General features: G+C 38.0%; 1 long non-coding RNA gene across 1 annotated transcript; it reads right to left on the bottom strand.

Annotated features, from left to right (window-relative positions):
- Positions 1 to 9,131: 9,131 nt before the first annotated feature.
- Positions 9,132 to 20,772, bottom strand: LOC125267475. Its single transcript, XR_007184679.1, has 4 exons — positions 20,586 to 20,772; positions 11,732 to 11,865; positions 11,447 to 11,651; positions 9,132 to 9,654 (listed from the first exon to the last, which is right to left on the bottom strand). It is a non-coding gene; the product is annotated as an uncharacterized LOC125267475 (long non-coding RNA).
- Positions 20,773 to 22,823: the final 2,051 nt, after the last annotated feature.

The following is a 22,823-nucleotide window of genomic DNA, read 5'->3' on the forward strand; positions in this document are numbered from 1 at the left end:
AATCAAAATGAACTGAAAACCTGTTTTTTTTTTTCTCTGATTATATAACTAATTTTGTTACTCTTCAAAGCAAACCTGTGCTGGAATACAACAATTCCAAGGATGTAAAATGAGCATATTCTTTCAATCAATGAGCTGAGTTGTCACTTCAAAGAAGATAAACCACATGCACATTTTCTAGAGGACAGAAAGAACTAGGGTGTATGAGTCTCCAGAGACGTTTAAGTCACAGTGACTCTCTCTCAAATCACAGCAGCCAGTCTGAGAAAAGAAAAATGCTCTCCGACGTTTTTCGCCGCCTTAGAGATGTCTCCAAAGTTAACGTAGCATATAATTCCACCACTCCCCTTTTTCTCTCTCCCTCTCCCTGCGGCTGTACGGAGAAAATAAGCATATTATCAAATTCTGCTCTCAAACGGCATAATTTCTTGGTTGCGTGAAATGGCTGTCTCTTCAGGGAATCCTTGGCCTAATGCTGACTGGCAGCCTCTCCAGCTTGGTGGCACAGACGAGACCCGAGCCAATGGGCTGGCAATACGGCGACTGTCATCTGCCTGCTACCCTCTACAATGTACATTGAACCCAAACGCTTGCTAACATTTCCACCGATTAAGGGCAGAGGGCCGGCTTTTCTTACCAAAATGGGCTTTGAGGATAAACACTAGGCCTTTCAAATAGGGCTCTCTTTCAGACGTCCTTTGAAGGACACGAGATTCTTTTGAGGCATAGGGGAAATTATAGGGGTTTGTTGTTGGGCTATTTGGCAATTCAGGAACTTCATCAGCTTGTCCAAGAAAGAGAGACAAAACTCAAGGGAAAAAGAAAAAAGAAAAAAATACAGACCCAGAGTCCTCTCAATTCCCTTGCAAAAAGCCGGGCGCTACGCACTACGCTTGAAACACTCCATCCTTTGTACAACACCATAATATGTCCCTCCTATTTCCTCTCCTGAAACCTCTGACGCGTGTCCCTTCGCATTTCACTTCTTCTAGTCTACTGGAAGTACTTATTTGTCATTTCCTCTAATAATTGAGGGAGTCTCAATTCAGTCCTTCTGACAGCAGAGCAAGAGCTAAAATGATCAGGGAGGCAAAGCAAACACATTAACTCACATTTCAGAGGAGGAGGGATCCAGAACAAACTGTCATTGTCCTCCATTACTATATTCAAAATGAGCCCCCAGAGCCCCTTGTAAGTAAAGGGCATTAGCTATATGAGGGGACAATTCATTTTCGCTACAAAAACATAGCTTCTGTTTTTAAATAGCACAATTTTCTGCTGTGTTACGATGGTCCTCCTATTTTTAAGGGCAGCTCGAGCAGGATCACATTCTCTCATGTTGTTGCTGCTTTTGGAGAGCTTCTAAAACTGGATGACCATTCAAAATGCTCTGATTACTTTGTGACTGATAAAAACAAGGTTGTTACAATAGGTTCAAAATCAATTTTCTAAAACCACACTTTGCTGAAATGAATGTTCTCCCTAAAACAAACAAGTTGTGTTGTCTATTTCAGTCACCATTTTATGGGCATGATATTGTTTGAGCTGTGAAAGGCATTGTGGTCAGTTGGAGGCAGCCTCCTCTCCATCATCATCATTAGGGCCGTGGAGCAGGGCCTTTGGATAATGAGAAAGCAGAAGAGGGTGGTGGCAAAGGGTTTGGCGGCCACTGTATGGTAGCTTTGGCATCCACGCTCTGACAGCATTTTTTAGATGGTGGGTTGAGTATAATTTGACGTCCTTGTGTATAAGTACACCATATTGTTTGGGAATTAAGTGCAGCGTCTAGGCCTGTAATTACACGTTCACAATAACTGGTATTCACCGAGGCTGGAAATAGCTTAAAGGGTTCCGGTCTGTGCTCCGATGCCGGCGAACTTCATAGGAACGGGCTGTGTCTCCTCTCAAATGTCAAACAGTTCTTATTTTAGAAACAAAGGGTTGTCTTTTACTGCTTACAGATCTGGCTGGGCAGAAGTTCATTGTTCAGCGGCTTCCTGATTAACAGAGTCACAGTGTTCTATACAGTAGACGGCACAGGAAGAGAGAAGAGATGAATAAGGAGGCCTCGTAATGCAGGTTTATGCAACATTCAGAACTGAAGAATTGGTTCCATTTCATTTCATCAGTGTGAATTTGAATTGAATTGGCCTTGCCCCATCCATCCATCCATCCATCCATCCATCCATCCAACCTAAATCTGCACTGTGTTCAAATTCAAATTGCATTTCTGTTTGCTACCTCAATTCGAATCAAATTGAGAAACTAAACTGGAAAATAACATGGCATTCCAAATTCAATTCTGAATGGTGCACAACCCTGTCATAACGTTGCATAAGACAACAACACAATGTGCCAACTACATTGGTTGCATTGAACATTGGTTGCCATACTGAACACCAGCGGATAGCAAAGTGATAGAGGGAAAGTAGAGGCTCAGTGGCCGTGCAGGTGCGTCATCTGTCTGCGTTGTCATTGACTTTGGTGTTTCTAATAGGCTCCCTAGGTGGTACTTTACATGAGACCTAATCAGTCAGTGAGGGCTCTACTTCTCTCAGCCCTGCCCAGCTGGAGGGGAGGGTTAGACAGCACCGTCCAGACAAACGGCCTGCTGGGACTCTCCACACAACCCCCTCTCTTTACTAGCCGCCTACGGCTCTCAGTGACTGGCCATATTCAAGGACACAGCAGTGCGCCCAAGCAGCATTTAAATCTCCCAGAACCGTGTACGGTCTCCATCTATTTTTTATTTTTTTTTTTTTATCCCATTCTGAGCACATGAAGAATATGAAAGGAAGAAAAATAGAAATCAACAAAAACTTGACTTGCTCTAGAACTGCCGACAATGCTCAACCGTGTAGTTGGGCGACGATCCCCGCTGTGAGCATGACCAATTGCTCTCTAATGAAAGTTAAAGTACTGTGGCCTGAGAACCCGCTGTGCTAGTCTGGCAGTGTTACTCTATTTAATATTCCTTATGTATCTCAACAACGCTTGCATTCTCCTCCATCGCCTCCACCTTGATACAAATTACAGGTGTCCTCCCACACAAGTCTACCTGGTGATGTCAAAACTTCACATTCAAAAAATCAGACCTGTAAATGCAACAAATAATAGCTCTCCCTGTGGAACAATTCAAGCAACAATGCCACTAATCAATGCAACAATGCCACTAAACCATATGAAGAAAGTCAAGTAAGTGCCATAGTTTTACTGGACATAAAGAGAGTTCAACAAAGTACTTGATATTGCAAGAACTTTCTCAATGGATTAAAAAAAAAAAAAAAAAAAACCCACAAAAAAGTGCATTTTGTCTTATTTCATAGCAGTTTTTATTACTTGTTAAGTAAGATAAAAAACAATTAAAAAAAATCTGCCAATGAAGACAAAATAGAAACATGATTGCTTTAATCAAATCATGTCATTTTTAAATATCGAATAAAAAGTTAAAAAAAAAAAAAAAAAGAAAAAGTAAATTCAATGTCAACACAGATTCACTCCCCTACTTTCTGTCACAATTACGAGGAAAAACTATCGAAGTGTAAGGAATTCTCTACCCAAATTTTAGCCTCAAGGTCTCAATATAAAAAAAAAAAACACGAAAACAACCTGGTAACCTAGATGGGATTTCTTTAACAGGAGCACACAACTAAAGTAAACTAAAGTACTGTAAGAAAACAGAAAACTGCTCACTGGAGAGGGAGGTTGGGATATCTAAGAGCACTTGTGGTTTCTTCAGGCAACAGGAGAAGCCATGGAGTATCGATTGGTTGCAGCAAACTTTTTTGCAGGGGTCTCTCCATTCAGGAGATACTTCTGTTTACAAAATTCAAGTTGTATTGCAAGGTTTGTATAAATGTTTGCTCTGGAACAATAGACTTAAGGAAAAAAGCTGCATATAAACAACATAACTTGAAACCAAGTAAACCAGGCTGAGTCATTTATAGCCACAAAGATCATTTCAGTCATTACTGCAATAATTTGTGATGTTTGTTGGATAAAGGACACCATCATGTTCTTCAGGGAGGAATCTCTCACTGCTACAAAAAAAAAAAAATGGGTCTGAAGTGAAATATTTATGCCATGGATGGCTAAGGACAAACCAGACCAGAGCAGGGGGCCTGTTCATTGGGTTGGCTTGTCAGGTGACCATATGAAAGGGTGAGGATGTTGTTAGTTGGGTAGACGTCATCCTCAGCTTGTTTGGACTAAGCAAGCGGGCCACTTGCCGGAGCCACAAAGTGAAGGAAACTGCCGTAAATGGTTAGGGCCATTATTTAGTCTGTTGTCCTCTAAGAGGGAGGATGTGGTCTTATGACAACATACAAGAATGAGCTTCTTGTTAAATATTTCTTTCCATGCCTTTTGTGACTAAAGGAAAAGGATTCTCTCAGAGAAATGGGTTTTCTACTTAATCAACCATTAACTAAATAAAATGATGCTGTGCTAGCTGAAATACACACAATATATATACAGGGCTTGACATTAACTTTTTTGCTCACCAGCCACTGTGGCTAGTGGTTTTCCAAAGTTACTAGCCACTCAGCATTTTCACTGGCCATTCACTGGCCATTTTTACATCCACTTAAAACATTACAGACTGTGTTTTTGTGAATACTCACCAAGACTAGCATTTTGACATTATTTTGTGTGTATTTGACTGTTGACTGTTATGCGCAATCCCACGCCGAAATTCAAGCCCTGTAACACCGACAATATTCATCTGGAGCAAATGAAACAAGTGAGTGAGGGGAGGCGGGTTTGTGTGTCAACGCGCTGTCGGGGAGATGAAATTGTGTATCTATTCTATGGAAAATGAGTATTGGAAGCATTTCAGTATCGATATGTATTGAAAAATTTATATTTTTGGCAATACTGCATTGCACTTAGTTTATTATTTCAGATGCCTTTTTAAAAGACTATATATTATATATATATATAAAGTTTATATATAAGAAGAAATGTCTTAAATAATTGCATAATTTTTCCATGTTTAATGGGTTATATCATTGTTTATTGATAAAGTACACTGTAAAAAAAGTAACACGGTATATATATTACATTACATTTTGGCAACAGATTGCAAGCAATATTATTAATTAAATTCAACAAATAGAATTGAGTTAGACTTAATCAAATTAATTCCTTAAATGTCAACCATTTAAAATGAATAAAATATAAGTTAAATTTAAACTAAATTATTTGAATAACAGACGTCAAAGATGAATAAGGACTCTTTATTTTTTATTGCCAACATTGAAGACACCTGATAACAAGCAGAATCACTGAAGGAAAGAGAAACACAAGAATTAACAGAGGTTTAGATGTTGTTGTTGACTTTATTGAAAATGTTTGGTCACCATAGTGGTGATCGGTGTTTCATTTAGTTGGCCAGTTTGACTTTGCTTTTTATGTCAGTTTGTGGTTTTTGTAACAGTGTTTGCTAATTTTACACATTTTAAATGATTGACTTTTAAGGAATTAATTTGAGCAATTCTAACTCAATTCTTTTATGTTGAATTTAATTAATAATATTGCTTGTAATCGGTTGCTACAATTTTATTGAGTAGATAGAGTGTATTACTTTTTACAGGCTTACAAGCTGTTTAATTAATAAAACTTAACTAAACTGGACAATTAATTACAAACAAAATAAATTAAATCCATAAAGAGATCCCATGATGGGATAAATGCATTTTAAATGGATTAAAAATCCAAATCGCTGTTAATCAAATCTAATTGTGTATTGAATTAAATTACTGAATTGGCAAAAATCAAACTGAAATCATATGTAATCATATATCGAATTGCTGTCAACCAAAAGATTCCTTCATTACTTTTGCAAAGTGACACATCTGCAAAGATACCGCAGAACGAATGAGGTTTCTGAAGCATTTGTGTTTTTAATAACAATTTTAAATCACAAAGTTCCACTACAGTATTGAGAGTGCTCGCTGAGTCTGAGAACCTTCCGGATCACCAGGACTCCCGCCTTGGCCTTCACAAACACGGCTGGCTCGAAGGCAGCGCCTGGAGGTGAGTGTGCTGAGAACTCAGACGTCGGTGAAAGTTTTACACTAAACCTACTTTTCCAAGCCTATGGAACAGCCATCCTCAAACCTGTTTACAAGAAAACACCACATCACAGAACCTGCTGTGGGGTAATTTTGGAAGCGACCAAAGGCGTGCCATCAGCGCAGCGTTCCCAGACGCTCTGAAACACAGCTGTAATGAGAGGCGAAAAAGTTTTGCAATTCTCCTCCCTGCAGTGTGGCAAAAGCGCAGAGAACTCGGCTTTAGCGTAACGTAGCGGAAAGCCGCATCCTCTCTTCCACTGTGAGAACAGAGGGCACGTAAAACAAACAACACACTAAAAATACTAAGTTTGCCTATACAAACATGCTGCTTAATGAGCCAACGGTTTAGAAAGAGAGCTCACTCGTAGAGCCCTCCGTAGTCTACCACACTGATGTCTAGAGGAGAGACGAGATCAGAGGGAGAAAAAACACAGACGCACAATGAAAGCATGGAGAAAGAGAGACAGAAGATGACTCAAACAGTGAGCAGGAAGAAGAGCAGAAGAGAGAGAGAGAGTATATTCCACACATCTCTGAGGGGGGCCAGCGGGAACTACCTGAGCGAGCAGTGAGCAGAGAAACGAGCACAGATGTTGAGGTGTTTCTACAGGGTTATGCTTGATAAACTGAGTGTTTGGCACATTGGAGCACATCCTTCTCTGCTTGTACCATCGGGCCAATGCTTCACTCTTTGGGGCTGTGCTTTTATTGTGCCATAGACCAGAAAATAGCTCTGTTTGGGGAGATTTGATGGTAAAGGACATGCTTATACAGCCCAAGCAAGAAATCATAACTAGTGGAATTTTGTCATACGCTTTGCTAAAGTTTATAGTAATTTCTCTATCCTTTGAACAATTTCTCAATTGTCTGGAGACCAAACTAGGTCACATGAATTTTTAGGCACTAAAGAGCATAGGTATAGATATAGTATATATAGCAGTGTTTTTCAATGATGTTCTACTGTAGAAACTGCATGCTGATGTCAATTTGCATTCACAATTGCAGTAGCTATTCCTTGAAAAAATATTACAGCGGAAAAAGGATTAGTAATCATTATTTCACAGTTAAATTGAAGGAGGTAAAATATCACGCAAACACTTTTGTATAGGGAACATGCATTCACTGTTAACTATGACTTTTCTCTCAATAAACTCCTAATTTACTGCTGCTATTAATAGTTAGTTAGTAAGTTAGTTGTTAAGTTTAGGTATTGGGTATGATTAAGAATGTAGAATATGGTCATGCAGAATAAGGCATTAATATGTGCTTAATAATTACTAATAAACAGCCAGTATTCTAGTAACATGCATGCTAATAAGCAACTAGTTAAAAGACCCTAAAATAAAGTGTTACCAATGTCACAGACATTATTTTTAATGTGTTTGTTCACTGCATTAGATTCAGCTTATTAGACATCATTTAATGTAACCGATCATTTCCAATCAATCAATTTTCACTGTCTGCAAATGTTAGAATGAAAGGTAAAACATTTAACAAGACATTAAATTAAATTTTTTATCATTTCGTAGATATTAAAAAGTAAAAATAACAGCAAAAATATTATATTGTTTTAAACCTGTAACAGATTGTGGTGGATACTGTAAATATTTTACTGATATTAGCTCTACAGAGTACACAATGCAATTTAACAAGCAGTAACATACAAAAATATACATTAACAATTAATTGTGCAGTACAGTGAAGATATACAATTTGTTGTTAGTTTTACAGTTTGTATAAAGTGTTAAACTTCACTACAGATGCCCCCCCCCCTTAAAAAAAATCATCATTATTAAAATAATTAAATAATTTTCAGATAACTGACATACTACAATGTGACTTGCCAAACATCAATCTTACTATTTCCAGTCGCATTTGTCGCAAAAATTCATGCCGCTAGCATATTCTTGCAGTGCATTTTGAATTATTCGAATGAGGCTCATATACTGTAAGGTCTGCTGTAACTACTGCCATAGCATGAACAAAAGACTCATTGAGAAAAATCCTCCATCTTTCATTCTGACATAAACAGACAGCAGTGTATATGCGGCCATATACTGGACACACTCTGCCAGCTCCGCTGGCGAGACAGACCTCACCATATTCCTTAAGAGACTACTAGAGTTGGTACAGAATGCCTAATATTGTGCACCTGGCAAGCAAAAAATAGTTTTATTTTGTAGGTTGCAAAGTGACAATTTTCTCTCTCTTTTTTTTCTTTTCAGGTTAATACTGCCAGATAATTTTGTTGTTTCAGCCTTTTTATCCATGTTTGACTTCTGCTGTGAATTTGTCTTCACCGCTATGCATGAAAAGGCTGAGTGTGCAGTGTTTTAAGTCCAAAAACAAACCCAGGAATGTTTAATTTCTTTCATTATAAAACTCTTTGGACATGGTCAGTTGAGCTAGAGATATAATAAGTTTACAACAGTGGTAGCGGATGGCAGCTTTAATGAGAGTAGGCAGCTGAAGAGATGTTCTTAATCAAAGCTGATGAGGCTTTGGGGCGTATGCACGCCTTCATAATAGAGAGAGAGAAAGTGGAATCATTTTTACAATAACCTATATGTCCTCTTGTCACAAATCATTAAAAGGAAACGAGTGGAAAATGCAGCAACAATTACACCAAGAAAAAAAAAAAAAACAGGGAAACTTTCTTCTTTCTTTTATGGATTACGTTTCTGGTTACATCAAAGCAATTGTGAAAAGATAAACAATTAACCATTGGACTGGGAATATGTTCATAAATAATGTATTTATTTTTTCCCTCCCTTTCTCTTAGAAAATAAGTTCTGAAATGAGTAACCTTATATAGATCTAAAAGTTTTCATGCTGTGAATTGACACACAAGATATTAGCCTTTCCCCTAAAGGCCACCAGAAGAAAAGAAAAAGGAATAGCAATGACATTCGTGCTTACCAAAACAGACAGACAATTACTGCAGAGAGGAGACTGTACACCAAACACTGGAAATGTATAATCATCAAATTATTGGCAACAGCTTTCAGATATGAAATTAAAGGGAAACTTCAAAAACAAGACCCTAACCACAAATGTTCTTTCTTGTCCCTTTTTAATTTATTTTTAGCCTTTAATAAAATATACAAATACATATAAAATAAAAGTCTTTATATAAGATGTAAGGACAATGTAGAAACCTGACCTACCTGTGAATGGTCTATAATATTAAAAAATAATGTATTTATTTTAGTCTTACTGTATATGTTTAAGCAGTTTTTAATACTTGTCAAACCGCCGTCCCTCTGTTGTGGTGGTCAGGAGTATTCAGATCGCATAATATTTTCTAGACGCCTGTAATAACTTCATACCTTTAGCCTAACCAATGCAGCAGTAGAGGTGGCTAAAGCAATATTACTTTATAGTAGAGAAACCTGGGTGGTCCATGAGCTTGTATGCAGAGCACCGGTCGGCCCTCTTTGCTCTGGTTCAGCGAGAATGGAGAGCTCTTCACCATCTCTCTCACTCTCACTCTCTCTGATGAGTCAGCCCATTCTCCCGCTCCTCGGCCGTCCTGTTTGTTTGGGATTTGTGGTCTCAGCCAAAAAAAAAAAATCAGCTACAGAAGTAATAGAAAAAAAGCAGAGGGTTAGAAATAAAGAGAAAATGTTGTTCAATATTTGGACGTCTTCTGACTGTCTGCTTAAATATTGCCCCGTGGCTGTCGGGATGGAGTGTGAAACAAGGGTTTCAGTAAGACTGACAATGAGATCTCTGTGGCGACGAGGCAGACTGTTTATCTGTCTGTCTGCTGGTTTATCGGACTGTCAAATTATCCTTCTCTGCAAACATCTTCCCGCTCCGTGAATGTAAATAACATATTCCGCGTGAGTCACGTGACTCTCTAACCGGAGGTTAACAGGGTTACTTAATGAGATGAGATGTTTTTGACCGTTTCTTTAAATATCGGAGACGGCATGCGATTCCTTTGCATTATTCATAAAGACGGAAAAATGTGTTTTCTGCACATACAGACAAGATAATGTCAAAAATACGTATGTGTGAACCGGGTGTATAGCGAACGCGTGACATTTCTCTGATTTTACAGAACTGGCGTTTAGTTGGAAATTTATGAGACGCTGTGACAGAGATATATATTACAATTGAACAGACTTATAACACTTGCACATCAAAGCTCAGAGTGGGGTTTGAACCGCTGCATTTCGAAGAGAGAAAAAAATGCCGTTCTGCCAAAACCAACAGGGTGGGCTGCCTTTCAATGCAGTGACTCTCTTGGACATAAGGATACAAACTGATTCAAGTTTCAAACTTGACTGAAGCTACTGTTTATGAACTAAATTACACAGGTTTGGACGGAGAATCACAGGACACAAAATTTCAATTCCACGCAAGTTACACGGCAAATAACTTCCAAAGACATTTACATCAAATGATTCATAAGCTCTTGAAGCATCACCAGAGAGTGTCAAATACAATTTCAGGTCATCTACGACATAAACCAGTGTTACAGCATCCTCCTCTTCCTGGCAAAATAAATCAATGCCTTATATGTACCACATAGGAACACATCATAAATACTTCACATATAGGCATCTGAAGGAATCTGCAACATAACACATACTGAAAGGCCTTTACGGTGATTAAAAGATTTGGCGAAAGGGTTTAGCCAGAATAAATTATTTTTATACTCGCCGCAATGAAGTCGTAGTCGGCTTTGTGTGCATTGGGTGGGGGCCAGAGCATAAAATTCCCTCCATTTAGCCACAGAAATGGTTGCTAAGGAGTTGGTGTATTGACCAAACAACTCATTCACTCGCTGCCATTCAGTTACGGACCGTGGGTTTGAATTGTCACAACTGTGTCATTCATTGCCCCTGACACGCTCTGTAAGAATATATTCAAGTTCAAAACTTGACAAGTGTAAACAGACACCCTTCGTGCGACCCATTCCAGTCACTTTAAAGGCAAAAAAAGACTTTCCACTGGGCTCATTTGTCTGCAGTTTCTCTCATTTTGCTTCACGGAGCGTGACGCACGGATGATCTGCGTAACTGCGCACACGCAAGCTCAACTAACAGGTTCTCTACATTAATGACTTAATCTGCATAAGGCTCTTTGATGTTCTGACTGCTCTTATTAGAATATGAAAGCAGTTTCATAAGAGAAACAGCTCTGTTTTGTGTCTGGATTCAGTTCTTTGGTGTGTGTGTGTGTGTGTGTGTGAATCCTTATGGGTGTTTACATACTGCACGGAATGGCCTTATGGGTGCATAATCAGGACAGTGTTGTACAGCATTAAAATAACAGCTGGGTAAGAAGGTGGATTCAAACACACTTTTGTAATCTGTTAATGAGGGGTGAAAAATCAGGATTTAATTCTACAGTTGTACCTTAATAAAACATGAGGGAAGCCCACTTTGACATGTTCCACTGTAAATTTCCATTCAGGGCCTGTTCAGATGACACATTAGGCTCTAATGTTTAGCTGGGCAGTGTCATGCGAGCTCTGCCTCCTCGTTCAGACTATTTTTTCCCCACCTCATCCGAGGAAACAAACAAAGAATTGCCTCAGACAGGAAATTTCCTTCATTTTGACTAAAAGAAAAAAAAAAAAGAGTTAGGTTCAAGAAGGAAAGAAGGGGAGGAAAAAGAGCTACAGTGAAATTCATAGCCACCCAGGATTTTGGAAGACTTGCAAGGACCGCATGAGGGACCAACATCCGACCACTTCACACAGGCGCTACGGGACGTGTGGACACACCTCTGTGTGGTGTAAATACACTCGTGCCTGATTCCTCATCTGGCACCACTGCCAAAGACAAGAGTTTAAGTCATTCCTGTGCATGTGCGATTGGCTTTTATCTCAAGATCTTTGATATAACTTTCATTAGATTAGACATTGATATATTATTTAAGTTTTAATAGTAAGAATATAGAGAACTCATATACGGCCTTTGATTAAAGTTCTTTGAAATTCCATTTCGATTTCTTCAATTTCAAATGGATTTAGAGTGAGATGGTATCTAATGTTGATCACAATCAAAATAGCTTATTTCAAAGAATGATTTCTTCTTTACTCACCCATGTCGTTCCAAAACCATGCTGCTACTGGAATACAAACTCTTGTTATAAAATGACCACTTTCTGGTGACCACAGCTGTTAAGCTCCAAAAAAGCACTATAATAGTCCATGCAACTTGTGTACCGCTGTAATTAAGGTCATTGATCACTGATCCTGTCCTCCTCGAAACTTTGCATATAGAGTGCGTTTGAGTAGTTCAATCAGCAATGTCAAGGTCATGGTTTTGATTCCCAAGGAATGCATGAATGGATAAAAAGTATAGTTTGAATGCAGTGCTTTAGATAAAGACAATAGGGTTCAATTGGTTATTGTTAGTTGGGGGCAGTTGTGGCCTAATGGTTAGAGAGTCAGACTTGCAACCCGAAGGCCATGGGTTCGAGTGTCAGTACTGGCAGGAAATGTAGGTGGGGGAGTGAATAGCGCCCCCCTTCCACTCTCATTACCCACAACTGAGGTGCCCTTGAGCAAGGAATATATTCCATGGTCATATTTTCTAGTGATTTTTTGTCCTTTTTCTGGTCGCTATAAACTGTCCTTGTATGATAAGAGATGTGTAAACTATTGTTAAAAGAATTAAACTTTTATGTTGCACATAAAAAAGCACATGTATGAAATGACATGAGGGTGAGTACATAATAACAGAATTTTCATTTTTTAGTGAACTAATCCTTTAAGAAGACTTAAAGGGTTAGTTCACCCCAAAATGAAAATGATGTCATTTATTACTGACCTTCATGTCGTTCTACACCCATAAGACCTTCGTTCATCTTCGGAACACAAATTAAGATATTTCTTGATAAAATCCGATAGCTCAATGAGGCCTCCATCGTCAGCAAGAACACTCCCTTTTTCAATGCCCAGAAAGCTACTAAAAACATATTTAAAACAGTTCATGTGACTACAGTGGTTCAACCTTAATAATATAAAGCGACGAGAATAATTTGTGTGTGCCAAAGATAACAAAATAGCAACTTTATTTAACAATATCTAGTGATGGGCAATTTCAAAACACTGCTTCATGAAGCTTCGAAGCTTTACAAATCTTTTGTTTCAAATCAGTGGTTCAGAGCACCAAAATCACATGATTTCAGTAAACGAGGCTTCGATACATCATAAGTGTTTTGAAAATTCAAAAGTTCATGTGACTTTGGCGGTTTGATATGCGCTCTGAACCACTGATTCAAAACAAAAGATTCGTAAAGCTTTGAAGCTTCATGAATCAGTGTTTTGAAATTGCCCATCACTAGATATTGTTGAATAAAGTCATAATTTTGTTATTTTTGGCACACAAAAAGCATTCTCATCACTTTATAATATTAAGGTTGAACCACTGTAGTCACATGATCAGTTGGGATCATTAATATGTACGCCCCAAAATTTTGCATATGCCAGCCCATGTTCAATGCATTAGACAAGCCAATAATAACGTCTGAAGCATCACAGCCGAATCAACAGACTTTATGCTGCATGACGAACACTTTGTAAAGATCCATTTTGAGGGTTATATTAGCTGTGTGAACTTTGTTTATTTGATGTATTATAGAGTTGAACATTTAAAGGGGACACGTGCTGAATCGGCGCATTTTTAATTATGCCCCAAAATAGGCAGTTAAAAAATTGAATAATACAAAATCTATGGAGTATTTTGAGCTGAAACTTCACAGACACGTTCAGGGGACACCTTAGACTTATATTACCTCTTGTGAAAAAGGGTTCTAGGGCACCTTTAATTTGTATTCCGAAAATAAACGAAGGTCTTATGGGTGTAGAACGACATGAGGGTCAGTAATAAATGACATAACTTTCTTTTTTGGGTGAACTAACTCTTTAAAGCTAATTTATTCTTTGATTGACTTGAAGTGATAGAATCATTCCTAAAAGCGCATATATGTGTCCGGTGTATATGTGTGTTTTAGGGGAAGCTGGAAATATGAGGAGCTGAGAGCTTGTGCACATAGGTACGTGTGTGTCTATCGTTCCTGTGTTTGGTTGCAGAGATGCAGACCTGCATCTATGTAAAGTGTTCGGGTGTGTATGTGTGTGTACGTGTGTTGAAAAGCTACGCGTCCAGAGCGGAGCTCCAGCGCGCCTTTCACATGCCAAAGAAAACTGTGGTCGGAAGAGGCCGCTAATAGAGCATGATGCACGTCACCTGAAACTAAAATCATCGGCAACCGAGAAACCACAGCAGGCAGGCATCTCCCTGGCTCCGCTATTAAAGTCTTTCAGAGCCTCCTGGGACCAGCCCCTTTGCCCAGCCCCAGACCCTCATTTCCCTTCCGCGCCACTGTGAGCCTCCATTAGCCTCCAATGCTTCTGCTCGCGTGTCTGGCCTACTCACGGTGGAGATGGACAATTGAGGTTAGAGCTGGATGAGTGTTAACAAGTCTGTAAACCTTCCTCAAGCCTCTGTCTGATGGTCTTCATCAGTGTAGGTAAGTAACTAGCTAGAAGTAATGTCATGTCATTCTAAATCTGTATGACTTTTTCTTCTGTGGAACATAAAAGAAGTCCAAACAACAATGGACCTCACTGATTTCTCTTTTTTTTGTCAAAAACTATCTATGGCAGAATAAAGTCATAAGGATTTGGAACAACAAGACGATGAGTAAATGACTAGTCAATTTATTTTTATTTAATGTGAAAATGAACGTGTATATAATAAGCTAGAGAAATATATATCACATTTACTCTGGGAAATGCTGATGAAGCCAAATGCGACTGATTATAATAGGGTTTTGTGATTTCTGTTTAATTTAAACTTGAAATTAAAAATAGTTTGAATGATTGATCATTAATAAATCATTAATAATTTTACATTAATAAAATGTTAAATATCAAACAACCAAATGTCTAATAAATTGAAGTGTATTTAATATAAATACTTATGCTTGAAAATTATAACTTTAGAACAAAAATGATAAAATAATTCTTCTCTTCATACCACACACCATTTTAGAAATTTCACTTCAAGAAGTTCAAGAGGTTTGTCAAGCTACAGTTTCAGTGGCTTCCCCATCTCCAATGAGAAGGTCAATGAAGAGTGCTTGCCAAACACATTAACGCTACATAAGCTCTTAGACCTGTGAGTCTGAATCACCCAAAGTTTGCTCAAAGTATAAGTATAACCAAGCTTTGGCCGGATGTAAAAACCCAGTTATTTGTGTGCCAAATGTCCTTTATGGAGCACTTAGAGTCCTCTCAAATAGCTTCATGTGTTCCCCACTGTCTGCACCTTCTGGGCCATCTCAATGTCAGGGTCAATGCCCTCATAACATGTGCCACACAAATAAACTGGTGCATTATCCATTAAAAAACTGTAGCCCAATTGTAATACTTTACAATAGGGTTCAATTTGTTAACTTTAGTGAATGCATTAGGAATGAATTAACAATACTTCAAAATTCTGCATACAGTACTGATCAAAAGTTTGGGGTTGGTAAGATTTTTTAAAAGGTTTTGAAAGAAGTCTCCTATGCTCATCAAGACTGCATTTATTTAATCAAAAATATAGTAACATTGTGAAATATTATTACAAATTAAATTTTATATTTTAATATATTGTAAAATGTAATTTATTCCTGTGATGGCAAAACTGAATTTTCAGCAGCAATTACTCCAGTCTTCAGTGTCACATTATCCTTTAGAAATCATTCTAATATGATGATTTGGTAAACCATTTATTATTATTAAAATCAAAAACAGATAGATAGATAGATAGATAGATAGATAGATAGATAGATAGATAGATAGATAGATAGATAGATAGATAGATAGATAGATAGATAGATAGATAGATAGATAGATAGATAGATAGATAGATAGATAGATAGATAGATAGATAGATAGATAGATAGATAGATAGATAGATAGATAGATAGATAGATAGATAGATAGATAGATAGATGATAGATAGAAAAAAATACCCTGTTCAATTTACGGTAAAAACGATAGATAGAAAGAACGATAGAATGATAGACAGAAAAAATGAAAGAACGATAGATAGATAGATAGATAGATAGATAGATAGATAGATAGATAGATAGATAGATAGATAGATAGATAGATAGATAGATAGATAGATAGATAGATAGAAAAAAATACCCTGTTCAATTTACGGTAAAAACGATAGATAGAAAGAACGATAGAATGATAGACAGAAAAAATGAAAGAACGATAGAACGATTGATATAAAATGATAGATAGATAGATAGATAGATAGATAGATAGATAGATAGATAGATAGATAGATAGATAGATAGATAGATAGATAGATAGATAGATAGATAGATAGATAGATAGATAGATAGATAGATAGATAGATAGATAGATAGATAGATGTGTTCCTTTGCCAGTGCTTGTGATGTCTGGAACAAAATCCAGAGTTCTTCCCTTCCTCTCTCTCAGGCACACACATCACTTCTGTCTGGTGACAGCTTGTGGGTGGGAGAGGAGACGACTAGTGTCAATAGTGTCTATTAAAAAGGACCACACAGGCCAACGGCCGGCCATGATGGATGATTATCTCAAAGTGTGACAGGTGCTGGGATGGTGGGGGAGCACAACCTCTCTCTGTCAGCTCCTGTGTGTGTGTGTGTGTGTGTTTGAGAGAGAGAGAGAGAATTTGTCCCTTTTTCTGTCAGCAAACCACTTTTTGTGAGTGTATGAGGCTTTATCCCTCTCTCTTCCACTGTCTTCCAGCTCCTTTCATATTTGTGTGTGTGTGTGTGTGCACGTTTTTGTAACATATCAGTTCACAAATGTATATAATGACATGGGTATGACATAGGTATTACAATGAGAGAGTGACTTATGAGGACATTACCCTATGTCCTCAAAAGGCTTATAAATCATACAGAATGAGTTTTTTTTTTTTTTTTGTTTTTTTGAGAAAGTAAAAATGTGTAGTTTCCTGTGATAGGTAGGTTTAGGGGTAGGGGTAGTGTAGGGGGATAGAAAATACGGTTTGTACAGTATAAAAACCATTACATCTATGGAATGTCCCCACAATTCACAAAAACAAACGTGTGTGTGTGTGTGTGTGTGAGTGAGAAAGAGAGAGAGAGAGAGAGAGAGAGAGAGAGAGAGAGAGAGATTGTCTACAAACCCCTTTCTCCATCCATACCAACATTTCTCTATGCTTTCTGTCGCAAGCTCCTTCTTTTCTATCACCTGCTTTCTTCCTTTAAGTTTTCGGTCATCCTGTTTCTCTTAGTCAAGATCCCCCGGCCCCCTCCCTGTTGTCCTGCTATCTCTCTGCTGCGCTCTCTGTATTGACACTTGGGAGATAACTCTACATGGCTAATAAGGCTGTGTAAGGGTCTTTCTGCCTGCACTCTGTCTTCTAACTGTCCAATCTCCCTGTCACCGTGGGTGAGAGTGGCCTATCTGAACCATTACAAGCCATCCTGGATATCTATCTACTCCTGAGTCACTACACACACACATACATATAGACAAAAATGCACAGATGCACAGCCTCCATACACAAATGCACATGCACATAGAGTTTTTCCTCTGTGTGTCTTAGGATGTTTCCACACTTTTTGAAGGAAGTCAGATGCCTTTAATGCCCCCTTTCACTTACGTGGTTCACTTACAATTTTATGAACCACAACAACTTAAACTGATAAGTCTGATAAAGCGTTTTTAAGTCAAAAATAATGCATCCATTCATAAAAAAAGTAATCCATACGACTCCAGTGGCTTAATAAAGGCCTTCTAAAGGGAAGCAACGTATTTTTGTAAGAAACATATCCCTATTTAAAACTTTATAAATTCAAATAACTAGCTTCCAGTGGACGAATGTGCAGAATGCACAAGTTGATTTGCAACGGAAGAGTATCCTTTGACCTGATGCACAACGTAATAACGAAAGCGGAGGCGCAGAGGATAGAGCAAAACAAATCACCGGTCACGGATTATAAGTCTACAATGATCATTTTTTAAAGGTGCCCTAGAAATTATTTTTTAAAGATGTAATATAAGTATAAGGTGTCCCCTGAATGTGTCTGTGAAGTTTCAGCTCAAAATACCCCATAGATTTTTTTTTATTAATTTTTTTAACTGCCTATTTTGGGGCATCATTATAAATGAGCCGATTCAGGGCTGCTGGCCCTTTAATTGCTCGTGCTCTCCGCCCACGGAGCTCGCGCTTGCCTTAAACAACATAAAAAAAGTTCAAACAGCTAATATAACCCTCAAAATGGATCTTTATAAAGTGTTCGTCATGCAGCATGTCTAATCGCGTAAGTACAGTGTTTATTTGAATGTTTACATTTGGTTATGAACGAGTTTGATAGTGCTCTGTGGCTAACGGCTAACATTACACACTGTTGGAGAGATTTATAGAGAATGAAGTTGTGTTTATGAATTATACAGACTGCAAGTGTTTAAAAATGAAAATAGCGACGGCTCTTGTCTCCATGAATACAGTGAGAAACGATGGTAACTTTAACCACATTTAACAGTACATTAGCAACATGCTAATGAAACATGTAGAAAGACAGTTTACAAATATCACTAAAAATATCATGTTATCATGAATCATGTCAGTTATTATTGCTCCATCTGCCATTTTTCGCTGTTGTTATTGCTTGCTTACCTAGTCTGATGATTTGGTTGTGCACATCCAGACGTTAATACTGGCTGCCCTTGTCTAATGCCTTTAATAATGTTGGGAACATGGGCTGGCATATGCAAATATTGGGGCGTACATCCTGACTGTTACAGTCTGTGTTATGTTGAGATTCGCCTGTTCTTCTGAGGTCTTTTAAACAAATGAGATTTATATAAGAAGGAGGAAACAATGGAGTTTGAGACTCACTGTATGTCTTTTCCATGTACTGAACACTTGTTATTCAACTATGCCAAGGTAAATTCAATTTTTGAATCAAGGGCACCTTTAAAGAGAAAATTCGGAGGATTTCGATATAAGAGAAGAGGAGCTTAAATTTGTTGCACAGCCCTATTTGTTTGAACCGCGAGATAAGTCAAAGCTTACAATACTCCTACATCCTGCGTCATACATCGCGTCAGAAGATTACTCATTTGCCGCAAGAGGACTTGCGCATTCTGCGTACGGTCGTCGGTCAGAAGCTAGTTATTTGAATTCATGAAGTTTTAAATATGGATTTTTTTTTTACAAAAACGCATCGCTTCGCTTTAGAAGGCCTTTATTATGGATTACGTATGGATTAGTTTTTTATGGATGGATGCATTATTTTTATTTCAAAACGCGGCCCCCCCATTCACAACCATTTTAAACCTTGGAGGACTAAGGATATTTTTAAATATCTCTGATTGTGTCCGTCAGAGATAGATAGAAGAAGATATATACCTAGTCATGTATACCTAGGATGGCTTGAGGGTGAGTAAATGGGCTAATTTTCATTTTTGGGTGAACTATCCCTTTAAAGATCCCATGGCATGAAAATTTCACTTTATGAGGTTTTTTAACATTAATATGAGTTCCCCTAGCCTGCATATGGTCCCCCAGTGGCTAGAAAAGGCGATGGGTGTAAACCGAGCACTGGGTGTTTTGCTTCGCGTTTGAGAAAATGAAAGCTCAGACGACCCAATCTGGAATCTTCCCCATATGTCGTCATACGGGGAAAGGTTACCTCCCCTTTCTCTGCTTTGCCCGCCCATGAGAAAATGAGCTACTACAGTGAGATTCGAGCACAATATTTTTTTTTTTCCTCGAGAGACATCGTGGCTTGTAAACGAGCGAAGCATGGCAGTTGCTCAGTGTTTGGATGTACAAATGAACACCTTAGTATTTTTTTTTTTTTATTTCCTTCATCCGAGCCTATGAAGAAACAGTGGGCTAATTTTATTTTCTCTGGTAACGTTAATACGCCGATACAACTTCCCATAGTTTTGTATGTCTGCGCCACACATTTCACCGACGACTGTTTCCTCAACGTGGGCCAATACAGCCCAGTTTCTGTCGCTAATGTAAAGGTAAACAGCATCAAGTATGTGTGTGAATACCATATACTGTGGTGAATACACACACTGTAACGTGAGTGTTGTACATTTCTGTGTTGTTCGGATAACCATTCTGCTGTTGGCGCACGCGATATCCACATTTCAAGATTCCAGAGCTTGATGTAATTGTAAAAAGATTGTAAAAACTTTTAAGATTTATGAAATATAAAATATGTAAACAGATAAATGATGTTGGCATGGTAGCACATTTTCCACAACGGCACCTATCCGAAAAGGTATTTGTAATAATGGCAGATGACTAATTTAGTTGCGCTGGTTAGTGTCTATAGCTGATAATTATATATATAATATATATATATATATATACGATAGCAAATCAGAGCAACATGAAGAGCCAACCATGTAGGCTAGCACATTAGCTACATGATAATAACTGTAACAGCATACATAAACCAACTAAAGTACCGTATCCTGACACAATGTTTTAAACTAACCATTCGGAGATGTCCTGCTGTAGCCGCTGAGTTGCAAGTTGCAACTTCTTCATCCGGATCAGATTCTGGGTCAAACTGAAACGCTTGAATGACTGCGTGTCTACGAGCCATTGCGATACATCCATTGTCAACATTAGCTCATGGTACCGTAGCCGCAAGCTGGTTAAGGCCACACCCACCCTCCACCTTGCCCCGCCTCTCTCCTCCTTATTAGCATTTAAAGCTACAGACCCAGAAAATGGCACGTCCTGAGAAAAGCTCATTGTGGGACTGGCTTGTAGTGGCTGAAATTCTGCACCAAGGCTGAATTTAGGGAAAGAGACTTCAGATACATTACTAGGGACCACTTAGGCCTGTATAAAAGCATCCAAAAAGTAGCATGTCATAGGACCTTTAAGGGACACTGCAACATTGTTACATTAAATTATATTTAATAAAATATTAAATTTGGACTGGACTGAAATCTTGTCACAGTTAAAGTGGACCAAATGAGATCTGAGTGAGGACAGTGTGAATGCAAAGAGAACTGGTTGCTTTACCACTCTGTTTAATTTTTGGTCATCTTAAAGATGTCTAAGTTCAGTTATTTTAAAGAGGATTAAGTGTTAAAAAAAGTGTTTTGCTTTATGAAAGCAGTTTAAATATATATATATTGTTTTTCTACAGCTGTTTTTTGTTCTGCTTTGAAACTGGATTGGTATTCACCCTGCCTGCTTGATGCCACAATGATGACTTCTGAAATTGGTTTCTTGATTTCAAGTCCAAAATTAAAATATGCTGAACAAACCACTCTAACTGCTGCGCAAGCACAACCATGCAGCGTAAACCTCAATACTGTCACAAGTTCTGTACAGTTCCCGAAACACCTTTAAATTGGCGTTGTGCAACCAAACTGTTATGGTCAGGCTATAGACCACATAACCTCACTTCTCACACTGAACTTCCTCATGGCTCTTTTATAACGTGATTGATAGTCAGTAGTCACCTGCTACCCATTCTTTGCTCTTATTGGTTAACCATATAAAAAGTATATGGAAATACCATATTTTTAGCTTTTTGTTACGGTACGGTACATCATTCCAGGTTGAGTGACCATATGAACTCAGATGGGTTGTTTAAGTGTTTTCATAGTCTGTGGAGTCATTTGTTACTAACAGGTCTGTCAGCATGGTCTTCTGCCGCCCACAGCCGTGTTCATAATCCTCTAATAGAGCCAGCTGTCAAAGATGTGATCGCACTAGGGTGGTCTATGAGGAAAATCAGTCGTATCCACACCGCATACCATTCTTTCAGCTAAAAAATGCACGTGTGACAATAACTGTGACAAAAAAGGATGAGTATTTAAGTCGTTATGGTCTTTACTTTTGGCTTACGTCTTCTAATTGTGTGTAAGGTGCTGCATGTACGACATCCTCAATCAGGGTATAAACCCTGACATTTTATTCTGTTTTCCCTTCTTACTGTACTGGCAGATTTAATATGACTGTAAGAATGGCATTATGTTTCTTTCCTCAGCGTTGGCAGAGTTATTATATGCTGGTAAGATCGAATGAGGACAGCATGAAGAAATGCAGAGAAAGCATTCTGGAACGAACACTGAGTGAATGAGGGAGGAATGAGGCGCTCAGTCACGTAACCGTACCTATGGAATGTCGCTCGGGAAATTCATAGAAAAAGTCCTTCAGTGAAACATAAGACTGACCTATTTTAGAGTATGTCCAATTAACACGAGGCAAGATCAAAATAAAGCTATATAATTATTAAATGATGCTGAAAAAATGCTCTTAAGGAAAAGAAAATCTAATCCCTGGACAATACAAACCTTCAGATTCCTCCATTAAAGATTGTTTTGGCATATGCTAATAAGATGCCTTAGTCATAGCAATATTAAAAATAAATACATAACAAAAATACAAATAAAATAAATAAATAAAATGTATATCCAATTGAAGCAGAAGGTCATTGCCAGTTTAGTGGTTCCACTTATTTAAAAATGAAATGAATTGAAAAATAAAATAAAATAAGATAATAAAATACAACATTCATTTTTAACAATTGCAATAAATGAATAATATAAAAAAGTCTCACTGTCAAACAGTCCAAATATTGGCATATTTAGATGTTGAGAAGATTTTTCAATACAAGAAAATTCAAACTAGGTTTCTCAACCCCAAACTTGCACATTCTCTATATAAAGCTTCTTAAAATCAATTGCTGAGTAAATCTGAAGCAGAATGC

Source organism: Megalobrama amblycephala, linkage group LG4 (assembly GCF_018812025.1).
Source record: "Megalobrama amblycephala isolate DHTTF-2021 linkage group LG4, ASM1881202v1, whole genome shotgun sequence".
Classification (NCBI taxonomy): domain Eukaryota; kingdom Metazoa; phylum Chordata; class Actinopteri; order Cypriniformes; family Xenocyprididae; genus Megalobrama; species Megalobrama amblycephala.